We start from the raw sequence: 20,078 nt of genomic DNA, 5'->3' as shown, positions 1-20,078 counted from the left end.
CTACCTTTACAAATCCTCTCAACTCCTACTTTCTCTTATGAACCTTCACGAACGATCCAACAACAAATACAAAAAGAAAGGAAGGAGAAACACTGACAGTAAAAGAAAACTATTTCAGTATCAAAACTGAAACAATCACATTTCGATACTATAATGACAGATACTTTCACTTTAATGGTTTCAAAATTTGCAAAATTTAGGTATTTTAGCCAATCAGAAGCGAGTATTTTTCACATCACCGTGGCGAAAAGCTGTGTTTCCATAGTAACCAAAAGTGTTGCGCATGCGTACAATGAAGAAAAGGAGATAGAAAGATAATCTTCTACCATAATAATACTTTTATGTTTTTCTCCGACACAACATATGAATGCGAAAGGAAGGTGTGAGAGATGAATGAGGAAGGAAGGGGTGATGTCGAACTGGTAGTGGAAGCGTTTGAACTCTGTGTGAGTATATGCGTGTGTATGTAAAAGGGAGGTATGTGAATGTTTGTGTGTGTGTGTGTGTGTGTACAATGGAAGTGGGATGGTGAAAATTCAACGCTGAAAAGAAAAATCAATCAGCGTTTCAACTCTGTGTGAGTATGTGTGTAAGTATGTGCGTGTACAAGGATAATATGTGAATGTTTGTATATGTGAAAGATTTTAAGTATTTGATTTGCTCGCAAATGTTTTAATGTTAACCTCATTCGTGTATATTTCAATGTTTTGACCGTTATTTCTAGCAATGTTTTGACCGTTATTTCTAGCAATGTTTTGACCGGTATTTCTAGCAATGTTTTGACAAGCCGTTGCCCCCACCTCCGATGACAGAAAAAGGCAGCGAACGCGCTGTTTTTTGATTGGTTGAAAATTCTGAAAATTATCAAACTTTGAACGCGTGTCGCAAAATTTTTCTGGAATAAATGAATAACAAATTCTGAATCAGCGTCAAAAATTACATCTATATGATACATTATAAAGTTTTTTAAAGATAATTGTAAACAGTGACAAAAACCATAGAGATCTAGCTACGTTCTATCGACTCAGCCATAGTGTTAACATATCTAATCGAAAAAGCATTAGATAGCATAAGTAAAAATAATTATGTGAATAAAAGTATGACAGTGACTAAAATTGTTTTAATTTTTTCCGATCAACGCTATTCTTCTTTGACTATTTGATTCAATGTATCATTCCACAAATGAAAATTGCTGAGTGTGGTTTGGTAAAGATTTGGTTGCCATATCTCGCAGATCAAACTCTTTTGCTAAACACACTGCTGAAAATAATATGTTGGTGGTGTATGAGAATCATGATAAAAAGAAATGAATTAAGGTGCAGATGAAGAGAGAGATAAGATACGATCTAAATATTAAATAAATAATAATGAAAATATAACATCAAAACGAAACAGAAAAGCATTAAAATTAAAATAAGATGAGGGAAGATATATAGTATTAGAGGTAATGATAGGGTGGCGCAGTTCGCGCTCATGTTTTTGTTGACGATAATTGCGTTCTGTTTTATTGTTGGTAATGAGTATAGTGACCATCCTAATGTTAATGGTGAATATGGCTTGGTAGTGGCAGTGATTATGATGACGACGACGACGACGACTTCCGTTGCTGTTGTAATAGTTATCATGACGATGATGACAACGACAGTGGTGGAGAGGACGATGGCAGAATCGTTAGCACGCCGGGCGAAATGCTGAGCGATATTTCGTCTGCCGTTACGTTCTGAGTTCAAATTCTGCCGAGGTCGACTTTGCCTTTCATCCTTTCGGGGTCGAGTAAATAAGCACCATTTACGCACTGGAGTCGATGTAATCGACTTAATCTCTTTGCCTGTCCTTGTTTGTCCCATCTACGTTTAGCCCCTTGTGGGCAATAAAGAAGTAAAATTATTATTATTAAATATCATCAAAATGACACTAGGGTACAAATATACGAATCCCAATATAACCAAAATGACTACCAGTCTGATAATGGTACACCAGGTACAAACATCACATCGATATGTGATATGGTGATCTCATATCAAGATAAGCAGCACATGACATTCCAAGTGGGGCCCAGTTATAATTTTCTGCACGTCGAGTAGCCCATCCCGCTCAAATGGTTTCTGAATAAGATTTGTTTATGGATGAAGAACAAAACACCCATGTTTCCAGAGGTGTATTATTCAAACCCCAAAGAATTCCTCTTAACACATGGCTATGATGCTCCCTCTACTACTTCTGCTCGTAATCAGAGATGCACGTGTCATCAGTCACTAAGGGACAGGCTCAACTGGTTAAGGTCAAGCAACTGACAAGCGAATCTGTGGTATTGAGCAGAATATTTGCTGTAGCCCATCTTTTATACCAAGACAAAACAATGTACATGATAACACTTCCAGTCAGTTAAGATCAGAAGCCATGAGAGCCACTGCCTGGTACTGCAGCAGGGCATTATTATTATTATTTTCTCTTTTTCACAGGTTTTGTTGGAGCTTCTGGAGCCTTGCATGCGCAGTGGGCTTACTACCAGGTGCCTACAGTACCGTGCTAATCTTTCATTTCATGTAATCATCATCATCATCATCATCATCATCATCGTTGTTGTTGCTGTTGTTGTTGTTGCTGTTGTTGTTGTTGTTGCTGTTGTTGTTGTTGTTGTTGTTGTTGTTGTTATTATTATTATTATTATTATTATTATTATTATTATTATTATTATTATTATTATTATTATTGTTGTTGTTGTTCAGTAGTTTTATTTTTATAAAGTGCTTTCACTTCACTACCGAGCGCAGCTGTGCGCCTTAGGTATGTGCTGTGGTTTGCTGTGGTGCTCTTATGTTTATTGTATTGAAAGTGTTTTGCGTAGAATGTGTGCAGTACCCAGTAGTGCAATTTTCTGTATGTTATATATATTTGTAAGTCCTGGTGTTTTTGTTATGTATTTGTCTGAATATTTTTTTATTATACCTAAGGCACCTACTATGATAGGAATTGTTCCTGTTTTTAGATTCCACATTCGAGTTACCTCTATTTCCAGGTCTTTGTAATGTTGTATTTGTATAGTATTTATTTATTATTATTATTATTATTATTATTATTATTATCATTATTATCATCATCAAGGCGGTGAGCTGGCAGAATCGTTAGCATACCGGGAAAATGCTTAACGACATTTTGTCGGTCTTTACGTTCTGAGTTCAAATTCCGCCGAGGTCGACTTTGCCTTTCATCCTTTCGGAATTGATAAATTAAGTACCTGTCATGAACTGAGGTCGATGTTATCGATTTGTGCTCTCCTCCAAAATTTCGGGCCTTGTGCCTTCAGTAGAAAGGATTATTGCGATTATTATGGTTATAATTAAGATGATGATAATGATGATGATGATGATGATGATGATGTTGATGATGATAGCGTTTCGATCTTCTGTGATGTGATCTTTGCAGTGTGGGGTTGCGCATTGTCCTGATGAAACATCACTCCTTTTCGATTCACTAAAGCTTGGTTCAAACACTCTAATTGCTGACAGTAAACTTGAGCATTGATTGTTGCATTAAGTAGTAATAAATCAAAGTGAATTACTTTTTTGCAATCCCACCAGATAGAGAGAAGTTCCCTTCTCAGTTGTGGTTGAGCCTTTTCCCTTTTACCAAGTCACTGTTTACGACGTTTAACATTTCGATAGAAGATCCATTTTTCGTCACCAGTCACAAGTCTATCCAAAAAGGGTGAAATGAGTTCGCGAGAATGGAGAAAAGAGCAGATGTCAACTCGAGATTTGCGGTTGCTTTCGGAGAATTCATGAGGCACCCATTTTCCAAGTTTAGGAACCTTTCCAAGTTGTTGAAGATGACGATGAACAGTTGTATAGTTTGAACTAAGTTTTATTGCCAATTCTTCAACTGATAATGCAGGATTTTCTTCAAATAAAACCTCAAGGAGCATATAATCAAACTCAACTGGACATCCTTTTTGATCTTCATCTTCAAGGTTGATATCTCCACTTCTGAATTTTGCAAACCATCTTCTGCAAGTTCTTTCATTCAAGCATTCTTTCCCATAAACAGAGTGTATGTTTTGAGTCGCTTCGGCTGCAGTTTCCTTTTTTGTACTCATAAAGCATTATGTGCCTCAAATGCTCTTTGGATACTTCCATATTAGAAAGGGTTTTAATCAAAGAAATTTTAATTCTATTATTCTGTAAAATAATATTTAATTAGTTTAAATGTACACAAATGCATGAAAATAATTTTAAATTCCATTAGACATTCTAAAATACTATTAAATTTCATTCAATTTTAAAAAGGTAAAATCGGACAGAACTTATGGGACGACCTGATGCTTTTCCTTTTCCTCATCTTCCTTCTATTACTCATTAGCCTCCTCCTCCTCCCCATTGGCATCATCAGTAGCGCTTTTCTTTGTAATAGCAGAAATGGTGGTGTTAGTAGTGGTTATTATAGAAGAAAAGGTGTAAACTTTAAAATATAATCTGGTAATAGAAGAAGAATATTTAGAAACCAATATGTGCATCATAGAAGATAGAGAAACCGTTTTTTATTTACACACATTGAAATAATAGATGCTGACTTCACCACAGTTGAAGATGACCAGAGATGGCGAAAGGAGCAAATATTACTCGTGCAAATGGAATTTGGAAACCATCCATTAGAAGCAAATCCCTCATATCATACCATGGAATATAGAGAAGCCCTAGTATTTAAATATTCCTTCTCTTAGAAAAGAATGCTAAAGGTTACCCATTAAGATTGATATTTGGCAAGTTGCTTTCTCGTTCAGTGCAGTTAAAATAATGAAATGATATATATATATATATATATATATATATATATATATATATATATATATATATATATATATATATATATATATATGTATATATATATATATATATATATATATATATATATATATATATATATGTATGTATATATATATATATGTATATATGTATATATATGTATATATGTATATATTTATTTATTTATTTATTTATGTGTTTCAGCCAAGTGGCTGCGGTCATGCTGGTGCACCACCGTGATTTTCACGTTCCTTGCATGACTCTTCTCCCCTACCTGACATGGTCCAATCAAGAGTTTTGATGGCACATCTGGTGTATAAGAGAATTTGACATAGCTGCCCTAAACTGCGTCTCATTACGAGCCATTGGTTCGTCTGGTATCGTGGAGAGGAAAGCGTCAAGTTTTGTCTTGAAGACCTCCGCATCCATGTCTTGCATGTCTCTCAAATGTTTTGGCAGGGCATTGAAGAGCTGGGGTCCTCTGAAACCGAGGCTACTGCAGTATCTCGTTCTTATGTGAGATGCAGTGGACGGTACCTTTGGCACCATGCAGTGGCGACCCGTGCGAGCATTCTTGTAGTACTTGATACCAAAGTTTGGCACCAGTCCTTCCAGTATTTTCCATATGTATATTATTACATATCTCTCCCGCCTGCGCTCCAGGGAGTAGAGACCTAGTGCCTTCAGTCGCTCCCTGTAGTTCATCTGTTGGACTGTGGCGATCCTTTTTGTATAGTGCCGCTGAATTGCCTCGAGTTCTGCTGTCCGCCTAACACTGTGTGGTGACCACAACTGAGAGCAATAGTCTAGGCGGCTCAGAACAAATGTCTTCCATAGAGTCAACATGACTTTTTGATCCCTTGTACGGAATGTCCTCAGTATCCACCCTGCCAGTTGTCTGCACTTTGCTGTCAACTTGACAATGTGCATGTGAAATGATGCATCACTACACATGTTGATGCCCAGATCTCTTACTGTTTGTGGTTCTGGGATTGCAGTACCTCCAGGCCCTGTGTATGCCAGTTGGGAGGTACTTGTGGTCTTGTAGCGCAGTACTTGAACTTTTTTTGCATTGAACTGCATATTATTTTGCTCTGCCCACTCATATATTGCATTTAGGTCATTCTGCAGGCTTACAATATCATCAGGATTCTTTATTGCCTGAGATATCTTTGTGTCATCAGTATGGCTAGTGACAGTGGCTCTCCGAGTGACCGTGGGCATGTCCAGAAGGGCCACTATGAACAGTAGTGGCCCCAGAACAGTTCCTTGTGGAACACCGCTCAATATTTGTGTTTCCCTAGATAGTTCTCCATTGGCTGCAACTGTCTGACTTCTACCATTCAGGAAGTCATGCAGCCACTCTTCTAATTTACCAGCTATGCCAAGGTTTCGCAGCTTGTGACATATCAAGCCATGATCAACTTTGTCAAAGGCTTTTGCAAAGTCGAGATATATCACATCAACATTTGAATGGTCAAGTAGCTGCTTCAGGACCCAGTCATAATGCTGCAAGAGCTGCGTGAGGCAGCTTCTACCTGGACGGAAACCATGCTGGGTCTCATTCAGCAAGTCATTTTCTTCTAGGAACGCAATCAATCTCCTTCTGACAATTCGTTCCATGACTTTGCTAATATGTGAAGTCAGAGAGATGGGCCTGTAGTTCCCAGCCTCTGCTCTGCTTCCACCTTTATGGATAGGACATATATATATATATATATATATATATATATATATATATATATATATATATATATATATATATATATATATATATATATATACACACATACATAGCTTTACTTTTACCTTTTACTTTTTTCAGTTATTAGACTGCGGCCATGCTGGAGCGCTGCTCTTGAAGAAGAAATTAAACTCAGTACTCACTTTTTATGCTATTTACAGGGACATCAAAAAGCCACCATCAGTTGTCAAGCAGTGGGTGGAGGATAAACGCAAATACAAAGACACAAGCATACCGTTTTACTACCGTTTTTAACCACAGGAAGAGCCTCCTCCAGCTGGTTGTCGATGCTATCTTTCAGTTTCCATCTACCAGATTCACTCACAAATATTCAGTCGGCGCATAGCTATAGCAGAAGACACTTGTCCAAGGTGCAGGTGCTACAATGAGGGACTGAATTTTGAGCCATTTGGTTAGGGAGCAAGCTTCTTACCACACAGTTACACATTCACCACATATATATATATGGAAAAAAGACAAAGTAGAAAATGCTAAAATACTTTTATAAAGAATATTACAGAACCGGTTTCGATTCTTGAGATCTTTTCAACAGTAAATATGAATAATAGATTTTTGAAACATTATTGATAAATTAAATTTTGGTAAATTTAAAAGAAAAGTCTTTTTAAAGACATATTTGTATAGTATTCAAGTAACAGCGGCATTTTTCTTGATTCTGCCTGTCTCTGTCTCACTTGTTAACTCTTGTGGGTTCGAAGGACTATATATAGTCTAATGACAGAAACAAGTAAAAAATAGGGACACCAAAAAGTCATGTATTTTCAAGTAAATAGTATGACATCATATCACAGATAGTTTACAGGCCAATAAAAGTTGTCCTTGCAATCACCTAATTATTATAGAATTAATGATGAAATATAATGTCGACACGCGCTGTGTGTATATGCTCAATCTGATAGCCTGTGGATTGGAAGGACGGTAGCGAGCTGCATTTTCCGCATTACATGCTTTACAAATCCTCTAAGGGCCAAAATATAACGCGGGCATTGAAAAACATATGTACTCTATATCCTGATTATGTGAGTGTTCAGAAATGCCAATGGTAGTTTAACAAAATCAAAAACGTGGAATTCGATCGTTTAGATAGGTATCGATCAAAAACAGCAGTGAAAATGGCTGTTAAAGTGGATTGACGTCAAAAATGTCGCTTACTTATCACGGAGGTTTAATAAACCTTGATCCACTGTGCAACATCTTCTCAAGCAGATTGGTAAAGTATATAGAAAAAGGAAGTGTGTACCGTATGTACTGTCCCTCGAGAATAAAGTCGTGTGTTCAACAAAATAACCCAAGATAAATTTTCACTTATTCAGGTCACTTGAACAATATGTGAGTATGTATGGGTGGGTGATATGTCTTTGTCTGTACAGAGATAGATAGATACGTACATAAATGCATACACATACATACATATCTACATGCATCCATCCATCCATACATACATACATACATACATACATACATACATACATACCTACATGCATGCATGCATCCATCCATCCATCCATACATACATACATAGGTAGGTAAAGAGAGAGAAAGAAGGTAAACATTAAAAGAGGAGAAGCTATGAGAGAGTAAAAGAAAATGTCAAAATTGGGAAACAAAAATGGTGGAAGAAAAGGATAGTATCGTTTAAAATCTATAAACTGAGAGGCATATTAGAAATGGAAGAAATGAAAAAGAGAAGGAGTGATGTAGAGAGTATGTGTGAGAAAGAGAGAAACAGAGAAGAGGTGAAGTAGGTAGAGGAGAAGGATGAGTGGCGAGTAAGAAACATGAGAATGAAGTTAAAGAAAAGTCTTAAAAGAGTGAGAGAGAGAGAGAGAAGGGGAGAGAGAGAAAGAGAGAGAAAGAGAGTGCGGGAGACAGAAGAGAAAAGAGAGAGAGAGAGAGAGAGAGAGAGAGAGAGAGAGAGAGAAAGCAAATTGGCAAGGAAGAAGGCGTACGTGTAGAAGGAAGAGGAAAGTTAGTGAGAAGATTACGGTTGTTTGTAATTTAGTCGTTTCCAAGAAACACAACGAGGAGGGAGATAGAAAATCTGTTCATACTACTTCAAGCTTGCTTGACAACAACAGCAACAATAATGGTAATGACACACTTTTGATAAAACAAACAATGACCGCAGCGACAACAACAACAGCAACTGCAGCAGCACCAATAAAAAGCAGCAACAACAACAAGAATAACAACGACGTCGAAGTATGCGGTGAGGACGACTGCATGGGCGTCGACGTGAATCATTTGGCTGGTTGATAATAATGATTGCCTCCAATTCCACTTTCAGAAAGCCTTCCGTCGAATACATCCTTCTCTAACGACATTCTGTGTCAGTGTGACACAAAATGTGTCAAGGCTGGCCTTTTGAAATACAAGTACTACTCATTTTGCCAGCTGAGTGGACTGGAGCAACGTGAAATAAAGCGTCTTGCTCAAGGACACAATGCGTTGCTGGGAATCTATGTATAATACAATAATAACAATCCAGCCAGTTTGCCGCATGATGGAGAACTCAAGACTTGTCTTCTCCAGGGTAATATTCCTCACCTAAAATATCCGAGGATATATATATATAAAAATTGTAGTGAAGCTCTATGGTTTGAACCAACATTCAGTTTACCTTTTAGGCCTCCACCTAAATTGTTCTTCAATATTCTAAAATTAAATTTCCTTCCTCATCATAAATACCACTCCATGCTTAACACGTCCCCATTTAAGCTTTTTTATTCCACCACACCTGATTAGGATCCTTAAACGGACGGAAATCACTTTTTCCAGCAACAGTATTAATTATCTTTTATCATGTTTCAGTTACTATACCGCGTCGAAGAATTTTGTCGACCTAATCGACCCCAGTACTTATTTTCTTTTTTTAAAATCTTGTACTTATTCAATCACTCTGTTTTGCCGAACCGCTAAGTTACGGAGACGTAAACCTGTGGTCCAGTGGTGGTGAGGTACAAACACAAGCAGAAAGATACACACACACACGCACACACACACCTATTTATATGACTGTCTACCAAATCCACTCACAAGGCTATAATAGAAGACACTTGCCTTAGATGCCACGCAGTGACAGTGAACCAGGAGTCATGTGACTGGGAAGCAAACGTTTTACCACACAACCATACCTGCGCATAATGGTAACGATTGTAAAAATACAAATTAAGTGGATAGTCATAATCCTAAATATAGTAATGACATAAATAATAGAGATAAGAGCTCTTTCTAATTTAGGCTCATGGGCAGCAATCTTCGGACGAGGAGAATAATCAGTTACATCGACTCCAGAACTTCACTGGTACATAATTTCATCGCTAGCAAAAAGAGAAAAGTTGATCTCGGCGGAAGTTGGCCTCGGCGGAAGTTGACTTCGGCGGGAGTTAGCCCCGGTGGAAGTTGAACTCAGAGCGAAAAAAAACCGAAGAAATGCCGCTAAGCATGTTCTTCGATGCGTTAACTATTCTCTCGCTCTCCGCCTTGATTACAATAATAATAATAATCCTATCCATTATGGGCACAAATGCTCGACTGGTACTTAATTTATCGACTCCGAAAGGATGAAAGTTAAAGTCGAGCTCAGCAGGATATAAAGACAGACGAAATGCCGCCAAGTATTTTGCCCGGTGTCCAACAATTTTATCAGCTCATCCCCTTTATGGTGATGATGATAACGGTTTCAAATTTTGCGACAAGGGAAGAAATTTCGGAGGAGGGGACTAGTCGATTACATCGACCCCAGTGTTTCACTGGTACTTAATTTATCGATCTCGAAAGGATGAAAAGTAAAGTCGACCTTGGCGGAATTTGAACTCAGAAAGTAGCAGCAGACAAAGTAACAATAAGCATTTCGCCTGGCGTGCTAACGATTCTGCAACCTCGACGACTTTATGATGATAATAATAATAATCCTTTCTTGTATAGACATACGGTTTATAAATGAATATTCTCGAGTTGTGGTGGCATTTCAGAAAATATTAATAATTCTTTTAAGTGTTGAAAAGTTTGATCTTAGATTGATGAATTTTGGAAATATAGCTGCTATCATATTTCGTGAATGAATCCAACTCTTGAATGTAGAAAAGGATTCTTCTTCAAATAAGCTTCTCCAGAGCAAACGCTTTTAGTAGGATCTGGTTATCGACAATGATATGTGCGATAAATAGAAGAAATGAGATGGCTCCTCTGTGAATTGAACTTTTATTTGTATTGATTTATTTTGGCTTTCATATGAGCCTAAGTGGAGGAAACTTGTTTTTGACTCGACTCGACGAATGAATTCTACTCAATGGTGTTAGTGACAGCATCGCACTTATGAAAATGGTGTACTTACTAGTTTTCTGAAATATCTAAACAGCTTCTGTTTCTTTATGGTCGAGAAATATGTCTATCTTCTGGATATCCTGATGTGTTTAATACAAAATAGACTGTAACTTGCAGTCTGGCATTCGAACCAAAGTCAAAGTTCAATTATAAAAGAGAGACTGAGATAGTGAACTTGGGACAAATAGTGATCTACCTCTTCTTTATAGCTTTGTGAGCTGACACGATGTAGAATGAAGCATACTGATTCATAACACAACCAAACCATAAAAGAGAATTTGATCACATGACCTCATAGAAGGTAATTCAATACCTCATCCTCTCGGTTATCTTCTTGCCTCAAGTATTATATAAGGTTCTGTAATATTTGACAAAACACAATTATGGTAATTATACGAGAAGCATACGGAGTAAATACATAGAAATATATTGTTTGTTTCTTTCTAATAATATCATTAGAACGAGTAAGCCATAAGCTATTTGCTTGCTGATCCGATCTGTGTCTATAATAAATCGTTCTATCTCCCTCCCTTTTTCCTTTTCTCTCTTTCTCTCCTCTTGTGTATATGTCGCTCTCTCTCTCTCTCGTGCGCTCTCTCTCTCTCGTGCGCTCTCTCATTTTGTTTCTCACTTTGTTTCTTCTCTTGTTCTTCTTTCTTGTTTCTATTTCCCCCCAATCTATCTATCTCATCTCTATGAAGATATGATTCGATAAGCCCATCTGTTACATCCCGACAACCAGCGATATAAATCCACTTTACTTTAAGTCAGAGTTGCTTTGAGAAAAAAAAAAAAGATAAACAAAACACGATAAATGGATTTAAAGTTAAAATCAGAGCTTTGGATCTCAATCTCATTTGGTGCATTTTTCTATAGCAGAGTGAAAATCGTGAAATCAATAAATAATCTAGCTACAGAACGAAGAGTTGATAGTTCGTATCCTACCAACGACCATGCTCCGTTACCATGGTCATGGTAGTTGACAGACGCTACAGAGCAAAGGCACTGTGTTGTATAATTTATGAAAATTCTTTTTTGAATTATATTTTTGAGCTCGAAATCTACGATAATTATAATTTTGAGGGGTACATTTCTAAGGTAAATAGAACATAACGACCACTGATAAATACATCTGACAATAAAAGATAATTTGACTGTTTATGATACATCTCTGAAATAAATAAATATTCATTGATTGATAATTAAAAAGCCAATTTAGATAAGAAAGAAGGCTCTATCTTGTAATTGTATTGCTGTTGCCTTGCACTTTTGAAAATTTAGAAATTTAAACGTTGCACTTTCAGGGCTTTCATTTGTCACGGTAAAGCAGATTACAGTATATCAATACAAATTGATGGAATCGATGAGGTTGTTGATGCTTAGTTCCAGATGAACTGTGCTCGCTCATAAATATGATAAAATGCATTCCAGCCGTAACCAATCCGTCTTTGTAGAGAATTTAATGCGTCGTTCATTAAATTAGGGAGATGAATGATTTGAAAGAAATGCGGTTGCTATTTCGAGTTTCTCTCGTTGACTTGTGTTAGGATATGATTAAGTGTCTAAACGTGTATATGGGCATTACTTTTATCTGTGTCCAAACATACATATACACATGAATATATTCACATATATTATCGACAGAATCATAAGATTATCGGACAAAATGCTTTTCGGTATTTGTTATGACTCTACATTCGGAATTCCAGTTCAAACGAAGTAAACTCTCCTTTCATTCTTTAGGGGTCAACAAAGTCAAATACCAGTCAAGTGGTGGGTTGATGGTATCGAGAACCGACTAAACACCCTCCCATCCCTCAAAATTGCGACCAGAAACCATTATTATTATTTCTTCGGTTGTTTCATGTGAGTTTTTACTGCACCACCTGATGCACTTCCGTGTTCCTGAAGCGTGTGCAGCTTTTGCTCTTATTTTTGTTGGGGTTGAGGAGTATAAACACTGCAACAGCAGTGTGCTGTTTCAGCTCGTTTGTTATGCGGTTCTTGTTATATTAAGCATTAAAAAAAATATTAACGATTGTTCTGTTGTGCATGGTGTGTAACGTGATTTGCGTTATTTTATCATTTTGCGCGAGTTGTGTCGTTTTAAATTACTAGGTGTTTGTCGTATAGAGTAGGTGTTGTGAGCGAAAATGATTCTATTTGAACCTTTCTTAACCTTCCGATCAGAAGGAATATTGTACAGCTCGCCTAGCTTGTAGGATGGCATCATTCGAAAACGAGAACGACGCGAAGTGCATTGTGACCAGCGATGTATAACTTAGATATATATTGTACTAGACATAGACTCTGAAAGTATAGAATTATATAATAATCATAAATGATGCCACCCCTGCTAGCTACATGTGCAGGACAACATCCGCTCCCGCCCAATTGGCAAGTTATTCCGTCGCAAGGTTACCTATCTATTTACAGTTGAGTGGATTGGAGCAACGTGAAATGAAGTGTGTTGCCCAAGAACACAACGTGCAGCTGGTCTGAATATCGAATCCACGATCACACACACACACACTGATTGTGTGTGTGCGTGTATGTACATATACACAAATATGTGTATGTATATATAAATATATATGTATATAGATATTAATATATGTATATATATATCTACCTACCTATATATGTATGTATGTATATATATATATGTGTGTGTGTGTATGTATATATATATATATATATATATATATATATGTTTACACACACAAACACACAGACGCACACATATATGTACACACATATCACATTCGATATATATGCCTAGTCAAACTTGTCGATCTGAGGGAACTTCTCCGTTTATCATTTTGGCTTGAACACCAAATCATACTTATGCATACACATTTTTACACAAATCCATACAAAGCTGTACATGGTTTTTATGCGTATGCTGTTATTTAATGCTACTTTTTACGCTAATAAAAACGTAAACCTACACATTTGTAGAGAATAGTGAGAAACCGGCTGAAACAAGCCCTCATACTAACGTAAACTATCAAATGATGATAAAATATAAAGCTGACTCCGATGGGGTTTGAGCCCAAAAGACGAAAGTAGGAGATAAAAAGCTATAAAAATTATTGGCCGGTGTATATCAGTGCTTCTTTCATTTATCGCTATATATAACAATTCTGTTCGCTAGAAACAATAACTACGTTGAAAGAATGTTGGTAATAATGAAAGACTTTCGAGCGCAGCACATAGCAGTCAATGTTGCATTACTTTTAATTAATAACAAGTATAATTGATAAATGTTTTCATATAAAAAATATATAGATATCATATTTACCACATTAGACGTCAAACAACTTCATATAGAAATGCACAAATTATAACTGGCAGTCTATTTATTTTATATTTTAATTAAATATCTGGAAAAAAATTCCTTGCATCTGAAACAAAGAAAAAGAGATGAAAATTAATTAAAAACAGACGTTTCTGATCATGTGCTGAATAAAACGAAAATTCATCATGAAACTATTAGATTAAAGTCAGAAATAAGCCAAACTAAATACGCCTTATTTTAATAATTGATATCAATTGGCCTATATAAAACTAATTTCAGGAAATATAAATCAGTATTTTAGAAGTTAAATATGTATATTACACGCATACAAACATACACACAACCACATACATATATATATATACATACATAGATACTTACATACATGCATACACATGCGAATGCCGACATACATACATGTACACAAATACACACTTAGACAGACAGACACATACACATGCACATACACAGAGATATGCACATAAACGTAGTCATACTCACAGATACATGAAAATACAAGCACACAAAATCTGTTAATACAAACATGTGTTTGTATATTTGACCTCTCTCTCTCTCTCTCTCTCTCTCTCTATCTATCTATCTATCTTATCTACCTATTTTACTGTCTGTCTATCAGTCTCTTTCTCTCTCTCTCTCTCTCTCCATATATATATATATGTGTGTGTGTGTGTATACACGTGCACACACATACATAAGTGCAAGTGTGTACGCGCAAAAGCAGTAAGTACATTGACAGTGATGCATAGATGGATATACGCTGAGAATACAGACTAGATATCACATATACAGCCAGCGCACACACAACATAAATTGACAATAAATATTTAAGTAGGGTGTACATACACAGTGTGTGTGTGTGTGTGTGTGTGTGTGTGTGTATGTGCTTGTCTGTGCGTGCGTGTCTGTGTGTTTTGTATGTGTGTATAACGATAAAAATCTGAAAGTGGAAACAGATATAATCATTGACGTATAGAAGGCACTCAATGCCCTACTTATGTTGAATGAAATAGTATTTTGTTTGGTAAAATCGACATTTACAAGAGGATGCGTCTTTATTATAAAGACGCATGAAAAAGGAGCATCAGTTCCAAATTTTGGCACGAGAGCATCAATTTTGAGGGCGGGGCTAAGTCAGTTACATCGGTGTGCGAACGATTCTACCAGATCACCGCCTTTTCTGAAAATGAAATATTAATTAAGAGTTAAATTAAGATCGTGAGATATTTTGTGAATACAATAACTGAAAGAACAACACGGAAATGCACAAGCTGTTATATACTTAAGGGGATGTAGGCGATTTTTAGTCATGTGGCAAACATGCGAAATTTATACAAATTAAGTCTTCTGTGAATGTAGCTTAGAGTCTTTACTTAATGACATTTTACGGGAAATGATATGGTATCACTTCATGGTGCAATTATTAAAAGGGGACGTCAATTACATCGGTTCCAGTACTCAACTGGTACTTATTTTGTTGACCACAGAAGAAAAAAGCAAAGTTGACCACCATGTACCTTGAACTCAGAAAGTAAGAGATGTCGTTACGCGTTTTTGCTCAGCGTGCTAACAATTCTGCCAGCTTCCCGTACTCATGTCGCATTAATAATGTACAGTAATTAATGATCAGCAAATCATTACGAGGCTTCTTACTTCTTCATAGAATTGGATTATTATACTCCAGACTAGAATTTCCGCCCTAATTAAAGCTGAATGTATAGCCAAAATAACTATTGCCATTTTCTGTGCGATAGCATCATACATACTTTGTAACTGTCAATTTCAACCTCATTTTTTATCAATATTTCATAAAAAGTCTCTCATAAATGAAAAAATATATATATACGTGGAATGGAGGATTATTTTGTTATTTATCTGACACAATTAGAGCTTATTTATAATTACTAAAACTAAAACAGAAAGCTATATATAAATGAGTGACCAAACTGAAGTATTTCGTTTGTGATAGCTGATAGGTTTTTATCATCCCTGCTTTAATCTATAATCTTTTAGTCTTGTAGTAGTCACAGCTACTATTGACTCTCCTACCTCACCACACAAACACATACAACACTTATCTCTACATTACCATAGCTGTGTTTTCATCTGCCTTGTCTGTGCAATCTGTCTCTCTGTCTCTCTTCTGTGATGTACATCACCAAATGTTTAATATCAGAAGACACTACCAAATAATCGTTTGATAATACTACCTCCATATGTCACATAATTTTCCCCGACGGCGTACAGAATGTAAGATTTTCCTGAACTTTCTATGCATTATAATGGATTCTTTGGTGTGTTTAGATATTCATGCACACACACACACACACACACACACACGCATATACATGATAGGATTACCTGTGTGTGTATATATATTTACATATATATATACATATATATATACACAGTATATATATATTTACACATATATATGTATATACATATGTATAAGTATATTGTATATGTATGCATATATATATATACACATACACACACACGCATATATATATATATATATATATATATATATATATATATATATATATATGCACATATATATTATGTGTATATGGATGTATATGTATGTATAAATAGATGCCTGTATGAGTCAACGCCTGTGTCATAGTTTGATAGCTAAATCAGATAAGAATAGTTAAATTTGCCTTTAATCATACTCATTAACATCAACACACAGAAACTGATAAATGTACCGCACCACCACCACCACCACCACACGCGCGTGCGCACGTTAAGCAATTTGCACGAAAATATTTTAGCAGATAACTAAGAACTTCATATGTCAATTAAACTCCTTGAAATAATAGGGAAATCTTCGTCGGTCTTTGAAAAGGAAAGAGACATTAGGCAATCTATTGTCCGATATACTTAAAGAATAGTTGGTCTCTGAAGGAATGCTTTTTATCAAGTGTGTGCTAAATATCAGCTAAACAAGGCCTAAACAACAACAGCAACAACAACTATAATATACCACTGCATATGTTAAAATACTATTTACTGCATGCAATTTAAACCTAATAGATACAGCAGTCAATACTACTCCCTCGACTCTTCTTCTGACTCATACATATATACACATATGCATTTATTTATCAAGGATATAGTTTCTACATGATAGCTAGAATAAAATTTACTGCTTTTTAAAATTATATTGGTCAATATACACCTATCTACTATACGCACATTAAGCTTTTGCACAAACTTATACGGGAAGTCGGTCTACCTTCACTTATTCACTGTACGGTCTAAAAAAAAACAAATGACATATTAAACAAAGTAGCTCCTAATATACAAAATGGTCACAAGACGATATACTCCTTGAAGGAAACCCGAAACTATTATATCTCCTCTTAAAATAATTTTTTTCCACCAGGATATCATTCCGGTTGTATATTATAAGTGCAAGGCATCGAAAGTAAATTGGTGAAAAAGCATGTTGTGTTGATAACTGAGTAAATGAATGGAATTATATGAGGCAATGTGTGAAAAGTTATTTGCAATGTTAATATACACGGGAAGACATTTACAACGCGCTTACCCTTTCACTATCATAAATACATACGTGTGTGTGTGTGTGTGTGTGTGTGTGTGTGTGTGTGTGTGTTTCTATGTGTATATGTGTGTATGTGCATATAAAAACACACACACACACACACACACACACACACAAATGTATATATATATATATATATGCTTATACATATATATATATACACACTTAGGCATACATACATATATATATATATATATATATATATATATATATATATATATACATATATATATACATACATACACACACACACACACACACACACATATATATATATATATATATATATGTAGGGAGAATTCACAAAAAAAAAACAGACGAAGACAGGTGGTGTAGAAAACAAATAGAAGTTTTAGTATAACGCTCGGGAATTGAAAAAGTCTTTAACGTTTCGAGCCTACGCTCTTCCACAGAAAGGAACACAGAAAGAAACAAGGAGAGAAGCAAGGAGAGAAAAAATATATATATCTTCACACGCATGCGCCGATATTACATGTTTATTGACATTCAGGCTATAGATTTGACTTAAAACAGCGAAACAGAGAAGGAAAAACTGGAATCGTAGTGAAAAAGAATGAGGTGGTATTGAAAGAAATGACTAGTCTAGGAATGAGTTGCATAAACCTTTATGACAGTAGAAGATAGAGTAGTAAAATCTTAGAAATGTGACCATACTGTGAATAGAAAAGGCAAATTAAGTATGGCGGTTGTTAAAATACGCGTACACACATAAATAGTCACATGAAGAGGTACGGAATGATTGATCATCACATTCTACACCCATAATCAACATCAAATAATGCGTTCGTACCAGCGTATGCATGTATGTATGTATACGTGTGCCGCCCACACATATACATATTGCACATACATACAAAAAACTGCACACCCTTATTCAGATGTACAAGTTTATACCTATATATATACTTACGAAACTTACATACATGCAATTATATATATATATATATATATATATATATATATATATATATATATATATATATATATATATATATATATATATATATATGTATGTATGTATGTATGTATATATATATATGTATACATACATATATATATATATATATATATATATATATATATATATATATATATATAGGAAAATGAAAAAAAGCCAGAGTGCTGAACTGGAAGCATAATTTAATAAAGATTTTTTCTAACCGGTTTTCATTGCGAAGAAGCAAATTATCAAGAAGAAGGAGAATGAAAGTGTTTTTTTATAAAGAAGTACAAAATGAAGAAAATAATATATAAAACAATAATATATAAAAAAATAAATATACCCATACATTATATTGTCTTTGAGCTTTTGTAGTTCAATAGTAGTTCATGTATAAATTGGTAGGAAAAATAAGGATGCATGAGGGTTGAGAGTTTTGTTAGGTTTAAAAAAAGGGTTAAAAGTTTGTGTTAAGCAGGAAATGTGGTGTCAAAACAGGAAGTGTGTGTAAGGGGAGACAAGTGTTTTTAGTTGGAGTTATGAACTCTTTTTTTCCAAACAGGAAGTTTGTGTCTGTTCATAGAGGAATAAGGTCACTGAGAGGTGTGTGTGTTAAGAAATGGTTGGAATTTCTCTATGAAAAGATTCTCCTTGTTGATTCTTTCTTGTGTGGAGATTCTGTCTTTACATTGATAGAAAGGGAATATAATGAATTTAGGGTTTTTGTTTCTGGTGCAAGAGTCTATGTGGCCACTGAGTGGAATTTGGCGGTATTGAGGGAGGTTTCGTGTTGTCTTTTCAACCGGTTATTTCTCAAAATACAATGTTTATATACCAAAAAGATTTTCTAACATTTTTCTAACATTTTTCTGACATAATTTAAATATATACTTTAACCATGTAACACAAGCCTTCTGTAGTTTTTTCACTCTTATTATCTTTTATACATCCAACCACGTGCTTTCACATACAAACTTTCTCACACACACACACACACACACACACACACACACACACACACACACACACACACACACATATATATATATATATATATATATATTTAAATACAAAGAGGCGACTCTTAACAGGCAGTCTTACATGCTAGACGTAGCAGTCAAAACAACCAAAACCACATTTAAGAGCAATTTCGAAGGGAATGAAAAATAAAACCTTTTATCTTGTTTTTTTTTACAGCCATACCTAGATTTCGAGCTCTAATGAGGAAATAAAATAATTTGCTAGGCGAAGTTCTCATCAGTGGCTACGCCAAAACATTGACATATAATTTAGAGACAGAATAACTCGTGTCTCATCATTATATATTATAA

Source organism: Octopus bimaculoides, chromosome 6 (genome assembly GCF_046866305.1).
Source record: "Octopus bimaculoides isolate indiv1 chromosome 6, ASM4686630v1, whole genome shotgun sequence".
In the NCBI taxonomy this organism is placed as follows: domain Eukaryota; kingdom Metazoa; phylum Mollusca; class Cephalopoda; order Octopoda; family Octopodidae; genus Octopus; species Octopus bimaculoides.
Note: the sequence above shows the minus strand (reverse complement) of the source record.